The sequence below is a fragment of the Cygnus olor genome, chromosome 9 (genome assembly GCF_009769625.2).
Source record: "Cygnus olor isolate bCygOlo1 chromosome 9, bCygOlo1.pri.v2, whole genome shotgun sequence".
In the NCBI taxonomy this organism is placed as follows: Eukaryota; Metazoa; Chordata; class Aves; order Anseriformes; family Anatidae; genus Cygnus; species Cygnus olor.
The window spans coordinates 23,938,194-23,949,004 of record NC_049177.1 but is presented as its reverse complement, the minus strand read 5'-3'; the positions used below and the strand labels follow the sequence as shown (position 1 = coordinate 23,949,004).

Genomic DNA, 10,811 nt, shown 5'->3' with positions numbered 1-10,811 from the left:
CTTTGCTGAATAGTTACACTGTGCATTAGATTATTTTCTGATGTACCTGTACTGTATGGTTTAGGACATTTAAACAATAAGTTTTAGATGAAGTAGCCCATTTTCAGTAATGATTAGGTAAGAATTTAAAGGAAGTAGAAGCTATTTTTTAGAAGCAGTGGCTGCACATATTAAAATGTGTTGGATGTGTGCCTTAAAATTATTTTTAATATTCTTTCCATTTAATTAAGAAAGGCAAAAAAATAACAGTTCTTCAGGGGAAATCAAGAAGATATCTTTCCATATTTTGAAAGTGCTCAGAAAGTTAGGAAGCAGTAATAAAGCAGAAAAAAAATGTATTCCCTCTTTCCCCCTTTTTCTTCTTTATCTTTCTCAATTTTTGGATCCTTCAAAGCTTCCAGGGAAGCGTATTGACAGTAAACATGCTTTTCTTAGTTACCTCCAGAGCCTCGGTGGTAATCCGTGGCCCCCTGGGGATCTGCAAATCGTGGATTGAAAACAGCTATCTAGCTAATAAAAGCTGCAGGATAACTCATTTAAAAGTTACTTTGCAGAAATTATGATTACTGAGTCTTGCAGCAATATACATATGAATTGTCTCTTGACTTCGAAGGAGTCAATTAAAGCCACTTAATTAGAGCAGTTAGTAATCATCTTCTAAAATTACAGACTTTTGTTTCTGTTATGATTAGTCTATTTTAATACATTTTTAAAAATGACCTTGTGTAGGCAAATTTAATTAAGCATTTTCTTTAGTTTGCAACTTGTTTTTGCACCAAATGACTACTTTTAAACAGTTGGCAGGCCTCTTAATATTTAGAACTTTTAGGGCAACATAATCTCTTGTGCGAGTCTCTGGTTTTCTACCTGTTTATGGTTCCTGCTTTTATTCCTTGTTATCACTCACACTTAAACCTTCCTCTGGACATGCATCCATTTTCCTCAGCTTTTACTTTTTTTTTTTTTCTGATAAATTTATTAATCATGAAAGGCCAGAAGCCTTCCCTTATGGGAGACCGTGGTTGATGTACTAGACTAGACTCTTAGATTGCACTTTGATTGTGTAATAAATCTGTTCTCTCTTTCAAGCAGGTCTGGTACAGGGAAACCTGATAATCCTGCATGTAACATATACGCTGGGGAAGAAGCAGACCCTGTAAATCCCCCCTGCCAGGTCTGCACTGAAGAGGCAACGGGCTCATTTCTGCTGCGGAGGCTAGCCTCTGCAAAGTGAGGTAGGAGGGTACTCAAATCCCGCCAGGAAAGGGAATCATAGTAATGACACTTATTGATATTGATTCCTCTTAACTTTTACAAGCAGAAAAAATGTTTTCACACTTAGCAGGGATGCTGTTATTATACCCAATCTGAATGCTTATGTCTAATGTGTCACCTGTAGCATCCCAAAAATGGGCAATTATTCCCTGAGTAGGAAATAGTTCTCCAGAACACAAAGCACTCCTGTCAGATGTGGCTCACGTTTAGTTTCTGAAGTTGATTTTGTGACGACAAATCCCTTTAATTTTGACTTGTTCATATTTGTCAAACAAATGGGAATCCAAAATGCTGTAAGAATTATTTTCAAGCAAAGCATTTGTTTTGACAGTATTGAGAAAAAAAAAAAAAAAGAGAAACAACAAAACACAGAAAAAGGGAGAGACATTATCCTGTGACAATACATCCTTTTATGCCTGAGAAGCATTGATTTACAGCAGAGGCATTTACAACTCTTCACATGCAGTACGCTCTTCAAAAATCGTTTATGAGAACAAGAAACATTTGCTGAGCTGACCTGTGAAATTCTGAGCTTTTTCTCCTGTAACAATTATTCCATATTCATGCATCCAAGAAAGGATGAGGTGGGTGGAAGAATGCTTTGAACCACCTCTGCTCTCCTACTCTTTAGGTCCCTCTTGGTATCAGACCAGTTTTACGTACTGCACAACCCAGGAAATTACTGTAGCAGATCACAAGGGGATAAGATCACAATAAATGATGCAGCCCACAAGTTTGAGGTGCTCATGGGAGAGGAAGCAGAAGGTCTCTGAAAATGCCTGCACAACCAAAGAAAATACTTGTCTCCTTTTGCCTTGGGGTGCACCAAAGCACCTCCTGAGTGAGCTTTGCACAGTTTCTGAAATACAAGATGAATGAGGATTAAAACAAGTCCAACAGGCATGGTGTTAAGAAGATGCAGCTGTAATTTTATGGTGCAATTCCACCTTGGCCAACTAAACCAAGCAGGCAGGTTTTACTTCTCCTTGGGAGGCTGGGGACACATTCTGGCTACATGACATATTTTACTGCTCTGATGATATTTCAGAAACTCCTTTCTTGGTGAGAAGCCTAGAAGAATGTCTTACCTTTCTGAATGGAAGAGCATCTGCTACATTTGTTTTTTGTTTTCTAGCCTTGTCTGCTTCTCCCCCTCAATCCCCCCCAAATAATAAAAGTGTCTGTCCTTCACAGAAGAGCAAGAGATCTCATCACATTTAGTCTCAAATTGTTCAAAGAAGAGACCCTTCAATCGTTCAAATACAGGCTGTGCAGAGTGTTGTCTTGAGTTGGGCATATTCTCTTCTCAGCTTGCAGGGGTATATTGAGAGGAGTCAGACTGAAGTCAGTAAGATATTTCAGATTTACATTGGCCTTAAAAATCTAAATGCATCTTATAAACCTAACCCAAACAAAATATGGTTAAATAAGTGAATTTGTTCAGTAAATACAATCTTTTTTTTTTTTTTTTTTAATTTCTTTAAATATTTCTCAGGTTCAAATAATATAACAGCACACAGAACATTCCCCTTGCGTTTCATTTGCTTTATCTATGTGAGTGCATGGCCTTGACTTTGTGGGAAATGTGTCCAGGTTTGGGCTTCATAAGCCATCACAGCAAAGTTGGGAAACATATTTTATGGGCTAAAATGTAAGAATTTTTACAATATCAATAACATGTTGAAATGCTATTATTCACTATAGCACTGCCTCAATAAATGAAAACCAACATCAACTTTCTGTGAACCATTTTTTTTTTTTAGAAGAGAGTAAGCTACAGATCAAGCCTTGAGAAATTCTTCTGTAGCTGAATAGATGATTTTTTTTTTTTTTTGCTAGTAGCCTGCATCCCACCTATCAGAGAGAAAGGAAAATAATTTGTGCTATAGATACAAAGTGATTTTAAATGAAGCAGAGAATACAGCTCCAAACAGCAAAGTCTTGATTCAGAAGCAACTCTATTTGAATATAGGTGCATCATTAATTTTAAAACGTGTTCATTTCCTCTTAGGGATAATTCCTGTTTTAGAGAAAAGGAAGAAAAAAAAAAAAAAAGATTCTTTAAGTCTACTTCTCTTTTTGCATACAAAAATTTTACAGAACTCTGATTCAATGGATTTTTTTCTTAAAAAATTACAGTGCGAAATTAAAAAAAAATCCAAATGTTTAAAATACAGCATAATTTCCACCTTATTTATAATTGGTTTCGCAATTGAAAGTTAGTAGAGGTTTCATTTCTCAGGAATTTTTGTCTTTTTATGTGTTAATAACAAATTATTATAATATATTATCATATAATAATAGCAAACCCTGAGCCTGATTCCACCTTCCAAGCCCTTTATTTCCACTAAATTCATGTATGAATGCAATCCTTGCTCCTTTGAAAGCAATTGCCTTTCTGGATGTGCTTTTTGGATGAGTTTGACAGCAAAGTCAATCATGCAGTGACTGCTGTCAACTGGATTTTAATAATTAAATTGGTGCGTTTGCGACTTGGTGCATTATATTTAGGAACCAGAAAAAGTCACTTTTGGCTTTATTTATGACTGATTTTATCCTAAAGATATGTTTATGCACTAGCAGTCTTTACCAAAGATGTATTGAAGCTACATGTCTTACTGATCTAATAAGAAGTCCACAATAATAAGGAAGCCAATACATTTCTGGGTAAAATAATCAGTTAAATAGTCAGTATTTGTGTTAAATACTGTTTGGACGCAAAATGTTGATAGTTTTCAAGAGTAGAAAGTGTAGTTAAAGCCAGAAAAAGAATTAGACCAGTTATTTTCAACCAGGGACCTGTTATTCCTTGGAAATTTGCAGGCTACTTGAAAACCTATTGACAATACATTTGTATGCCAATAGCCAATGTTGAAAATCATTAAAGCTGAGTGCTTTTGCGTATATTTATATATATATATATATATATTTACTAAAGATAGTGTAATTAAAATTGAGAAAAACGTTAAGAAATGACGCTACTGTTTGTTTGAATTTATGCAGCCTCTTTTCACTGCACTCCGAAGTTGTTTATCCAAAACAGGATACCTTGCTAATAACTCTTCTTGTTTGTAGACTGCCAAAGAGGTCAGATTTTCCTATTAACACATATTATAAATTTTGTCATTAAAAATTGGCATCTTCTCACTTATGTGGGATGCAATGCAAACTTTTTTTTTCTTTCCCCAAAAAGGTTTGGAATATAACATCCAGGTAAAAAGAAAATGGTGTAATGATAGGAGAAGGACATGTAGCTTATTAGGCCAACATATTGGACTAATAAACAACTTAAAAGAAGAACAACCAGATGGGAGGGAATGTTCAGAAAGATAAACAGAATACTTAGGGGGATGCTACTAAATAATATTTAGTGATACCATTAAAATATGTAAAAATCTTTTCTGAAATATTGGTATATGCATATACAATACTTCATTCCCCATGTATATATTCACTGCATCACCCTATAAATCCCTGTTACCTCTACTAGTGCTCTCTTTCTTTTTTTTTCTTTTTTTTTTTTTTTCCCTACCCATACTTGTGACTGACAAGCAGAAGTATTATAATCTTGGAAGCTATAAAACATTACTTGATGGTTCAAGAAGTTGCTCCCAATATATCCCATAGAAGACAGCATAGCTATGTTGCCAGCCTTTTAGTCACTTATCTTCCTTGCCTCTAAATTATGTGAAATCATTTTAATAAAACCCATTGTGAAATAGATTGGCTTTCAGCAAATGTACATCGCAGCCTCAGATATTAGTGGAGAAAGTTCTTTGATGCAAACATCAAAAGATATTCATTCTTCGATTAGTTTGATATTGAAATGAAAACTTATGCTTTGTTTTTATAAATAAGATGAAGACATTTAGTCACTTCCCTCATTTAGGTCTTTATAGATACAGGATGTTAATTTGGTGGTAGTTAATGATGTAACTATAACTGACCTTATCTGCTTTCCCCAGTAAATTGAATATAACCATATAATGGTCGTGTCATTTACGCAAAAGACCGAGGAGCACCAGCTGGAACGGAGGGAATGAGAGTGCTGCCAACCTCCTTCAGGATGAACGCTCCTCAGAGTCCTTGGTGAGTGAGAATTTCTCAGGTCATTTAATGCAGCTCCAACCCATGGCACTTACCTCCCCACCTTCCCTTGCTTTTGCAGATTTGGTCCTGGAGTGCAATGCAGACCGAGGGCCTGCTCTCCGACGAGCGTGCTGTACTCCCTGCCCGTCTGCAGGGCCCATTAGTGGTAATGAGGTGGCTGTCTGCAGCCTCTCCCCGTGCCCGCAAAAGGAAAATCAAACTCTTTCCTCTGTATGGTCCCCACAGGCAAGAGCTGTAATCCTCTCTCTGAATAAATTCCTGGCTCTGACCCTGTACCATGGGGACAGATCACAGTTTAATGCCAGTCATTTACAAGCTGAACACCAGGGACACCGATGAGCATGTACCATTGCAGATAACGGAATGAGCTCCAAAACTGTCTGAGCCTTCTCCTCCCTCTCATCTCGCATATTAAACCCAAACTACCAAAGCCTGGGGTTGCAGTCTAGTGTCAGTGCAGATACTGGTCTTCAGCAAGTGGAGGAGCCCTGAACGTGTAGATAGGAAGCCATCACCAAGGTCTCTTGCTCAGCTGTGGCCCTTTATAGCACTAGAGAGAAAGGAAGAATTTTATAATTAAATATGTTGCCAAACTGTTGTTCAGGCTGCATTTCAAGTTTGTACGGCTCATGTAAACCACTGCAATTTGTTGCTGTGACCACTCTGCCAGTGGTAGTGGTAGTGCCAAACTGATGCTTCTTCCCCCAGGTTGTTCTGCGTGGTACCTTCCCACTCACTCATTAGAAGAAAAGGAAAGGAAGTTATTTTTTAAGGTGTAAACCTATTAAATCCAGCAGCTGCATAGTTCCATAGCTGCTGAAAATGATCTCACAGGAGAATAGAACCCAAGTGATACCTAATCGTCAATTACTCATCCATGCCTGTGAAATTTAATGGCAGTATCCTGAGAGATCCCACTGTAAGTGACATAAGAGTGGCTTTGCGTGGACTGCTTACTCCTGCTGCTTCTCTGCTATGTTGCTGTGACACTTTCCAAGCAACTCTAGGATTCTGGACAGCACCAAGTATTCTTTCTATCTCAGAAATTAAAATAATAAGCCTTTCTCGTAGCGTTGCCATCTTTGTAAACCAAGGTGCCTGCATCTTCTCAAGTATCAGTGAGTTTGGTAAAAGGTTCTTGTATCCCAGTGTCCACCAGCAAAGGAAAATGTAATTATTTTTGTATATCTCTTGTTTTAAAGGTTGGTCATCAGTCATAGCTGTTTACATGTCAAATACAACATCTGAAGTCCCCAAAGTGCATCAAATAACCACATGTAGTCAAAATATCTTTGAAAATGTGAAATATGCTACTAAGATACCTCTAGATTATGTCAACAGATATAGTACAGAGAATAACTCTTCCTATACAGTAAATGTATTATATAAGCAACCATGAAAAACTTTGAAACACAAGGTATTTGAAATCTCATTTGTGATGCTTCTTGCTAAAGCAATTTCTCTCATAGAAATGTGGATCTAATTTGCCAACTGTGATTTCAAAATAGAAATCATATATATGGACCTTTTTTTTTTTTTCCTTCATACAAGGTAGATTTTACTCCGAACGAGGGGACAGAAGTATTCAGTTCTTCTCCTGTATTAATACTTCATCAAAAGCTCCCCATAATCAGATGCAGTTACATCCTCTGCAGATGCAACAATTCCATGCATCACCACATGGTTTGTCTTTAAATTCCATTAATATTCTATGTCGTGAACTATCTCCTGATAAAATAGGGCTGTAGCCAAAGGCTTCTGTAATGTCCAGTCATTTAGCTTCATTACAGATTCACTTTAGATATTCTTTTTAAAGGTACAGTTTTTAAAATAAGCTAGTAAGAAGAGCATCTTGCCAAATGTTACATCATTTTTCTCCATATGGCAAATATGATGTGGATTACAGCAGCCATATTATTAAAATTATTATTTCCATTGTGCATTTATATAAAGTGCAGTGGAAATATTTAAAATTATGTTTCTTAATAATTTGTTTCTGTATTTGTTTCTGTATTTTCCAGTGGATTCAGTAACTGTAGACAGGCACACTTTCAGAGTGGAGATTCCCAGATTTTACTGCGTGAAGCCACTAAAATAAAAAATGCAAGCGTTTGTCTCAAGTCAAAAGAAGTGGCATAACTAAAAGAAAGATTTCTCTCTCATATTTTGGAGTACAGTTCTCAAGCCTGAATTTTTAAGAAGCTCTTCTGATCAGATATCATTCAGGGTAAGGTGATGCTGAACTACATCCTTGTAATCTGTTATTTTAACGATGGTGCTTTGGAGCCTTGCAAGCTTTCCATTGTCACAAAGTCTAAGATATGAAAGAGCTGGATAGGCATGACAGGGATATTAATGGACCCAGAAACCCATGGGAAATCTCTGGCTCTTACTTGAAGGGCTTAATACTCGTTTTGTACCTGGCCTCACGAAAGGAGCTGATGTCCACCTCAGAAGGCAATGTTTTGCTTGTAATATACTAATGGGAAGGAAAAAAATCTACAAGTGGTTAACCTTAATAACTCGTGTATAAAACAAAACACTATTATTTTTCTTGACTGAAAGTTTTATTTACAATACTGTTGCTTCTTCCCTTGCAAAGTCTATCATTCTCCATGTGGTTCAGTACTAAAAATAGAAACAAAATCTTCAGCTCTTCCTAGGAAATTCTCTTTCAGGTTTAAGCATTCTCAGACTATGCCTATTACTTAAGCAATGTAAATACTTTACATTGCTATTGTTCACCTCTGATATTTAAGTCTCAGCTAGCTTTCATACATAGGAAATAGTGACTTTGTTTGAAAGCAACAGGATGGGAGTGCAACACTTGTATTTTTGAATCAAAGTCAAACTGAATTTTATTTATTTATTTTTTAATTCAAACTCCATGTTGTATTCTGTAGCTCAAGGAAGAGCTTCTTCATGTTGTTAGGGTTTTGCAGAGGCCACTGGAGCCAGAATTGCTCACTAACTTTGTAGTAGCAACCTCTGTACATCCTCCTCTCCTCTACAAACCAGATAAGTGCATGATGGTGGTATGATGATAGTCATGTTTTTTTTTTCCCTATATTCCAGTGCCATAATATTATATATAAAGAAAAATCAATAATTCTTGCTTTTAACTTTGAGAGAAAAACTGAATAAATAATTCATAAGTCACTTGATCAATGTGGCTTCAGAGAATATCCACAAGCAGAGAACAATTTTCTCAGATATACCCATTATTTTAAATTATATGACTATTGTCTTGGGTAAATATTTAAGTCCCTATATTGACCGGAGCACATTTTAAATAACCATTTGCTATATGTGCTCTGCTCCTTATTTATTTATATCAAAACATCCAAAACAGGCACTAGGCCCTAGCACAGGCTGGTTCAGCTCACAGATTTGCTTCTGTCACTTTGCAATGCTTGTTAATGGAAATGTAGCCAAGCTCTGGTTTGGACTCTGAGGGTAAACGTGTGTTTAATTCAGTGCTAATTCAGGTCAAAAAGTTCAAGATCTCACAAAGTCATATTCACTGGCCTTAAGAAGCATCTGTAGTAAGATAGACACTATAGTGGTCCAAACTGTGCTGCGTTATACCTTCCTGTGTCACTCAGCCTTATGGTACTCAAAAAGACAGGTGTAAGTATGGAACAGGGCAACTTCTGAGCTGGTTTTAAGTTATTTTTCTTTAATTGCTACCTATACATTCATAGCACTTCAGTGGGAGGCCTGGCTGGCTGGAGGTGATCTTCCTGCTTGAAGGTAGAATTGTACCTGGAAAGACAGAGTTTATTTTTTATTTTTATTTTTTTATCTGTGTAACATTTGCATTTCCAAATTTCAAAGTTTTCTGAGCATGCTGTGGGCAGATTTATGGCACATGCTTTACCTGGACAGATGAACAAAAAATGTGGGGGTTGCTGTCCTGTTAAAAGCCATGCCTTGATGGAAGGGTGGCATAACTTATAAACAGCATGTATAGTTGTATCCTTGTATTAATGTTACTCCTGAAGTATTGCTACTGCAAACAAGTTTCCTAAGATGGTAATGATTTCTGTGCAAAACAAAAATATGGATTCCTTTTGAACAGGAATTGACAGAAACAGCATGGCAAGAGCATGTGAGCTTTCAGACCAAGCTCAAAGGTGGATTCAAGGAACTCCAACACGAATTCTTTCTTTCCTTCTCTCTTTCTAATTCCTAGCTCTGGTTTTCCCTGTAATAGTATCACCCTGGGCTCAATCCTGCCACAGCTGCAGGCAGACTGACCGAGAAGTCCTGCCTGGAAGACATGAGGGCTTCTCACACCTCCAGGTAAGGCAATTAGCTGATGTGGGGACCTGGTGTTTAACTGAGATGGGGTGCTCAACAGCATGCAGAACTAATGCTGCAGCGTTATTCTTAAGAGGATTCAAGGCAAGGACTAGGGATTATTTTTGCATTTTAGACAGATTGTCAGCTAAAGTTTTATTACATGTGTGTGTCTAGTCTGAACATGAATCTGAGAAATTCAAGGATTTTTTTCTTAATCTGTAACCTGGTGCAAATGCTGTGTATCAGAATCACAAAACAAAGTTTCTCAGAAAACTGAAGTAAAACAAAGAGCAGAAGATGCTCACGGAAGAGTACAAAATACAATGTCTTTTGTGTCATGATATGGTCTGCTTGCTCTGCCACCATCAGGCAGACAGTGGATGTGTGAAGGGGTAGAGAAATATTCAGTTTGTCTACCAAATGCAAATGCATAATAGTAGAGGAGGATGAAGGCCTGTAATCAAAGTGCTAATAACAGTGAGGCCTCTTTTAGAAAAAAACAGTGAAAAAAACATGAAAAGACACAAAGTTGTTGTCACGCATCAGAAATAGTAAATGAATTTTTATCACTTCTGACCCCCTGTAACCAGAATAAATATAGTAGAGTTGCATAAATGCAATTAAGATTGTACTTGAGGCTAAAAAATAGTATCAGCAGCATAAAACTGATGCTTAAAGTTGGTTGACTGAGATGGGATATTTCAGTATGTACACTGGAACGTGAATATTTATTGAAGGCATTTATGCTTTGAATAAAACATCTGAGTGATGAGCACATGAAGATTTAAGCTTCCACATTTTAAAATCCGTGTTGAACACAAACAGTTAAATGCCTGATTTCAACTTAAGGTTGTAATGAACAGCAGACAGATCATGCCTTCACCTTGGGAAGCAACACTTTGACCGCTGATCAGGCTTTTGGGTGCCTGCGAGCAGTAGCTGAGGGTATGTGAAGGCAGTATTTAAATAATGCAGAAAAGACCTGTTTCTTTAGCTGCCTCCCTCATTGACATCGGCTAAGAAGTGAGAGGTGCCATGGGAGATGCAGAAGAAAGCAGCGATGTTCTGATGTGCATGTGGTTGCCTGGGGCCTGTTTTGCAGAAGTGGGTGCCACCGCTGC

General features: G+C 37.2%; 1 long non-coding RNA gene across 1 annotated transcript; it reads left to right on the top strand.

The window, feature by feature from the left end:
• The first annotated feature begins 1,096 nt into the window (after positions 1-1,096).
• On the top strand, positions 1,097-5,776 carry LOC121075124. The gene is made up of 3 exons (XR_005822747.1): positions 1,097-1,235; positions 5,241-5,364; positions 5,444-5,776. It is a non-coding gene; the product is annotated as an uncharacterized LOC121075124 (long non-coding RNA).
• The last annotated feature ends 5,035 nt before the right edge of the window (positions 5,777-10,811 follow it).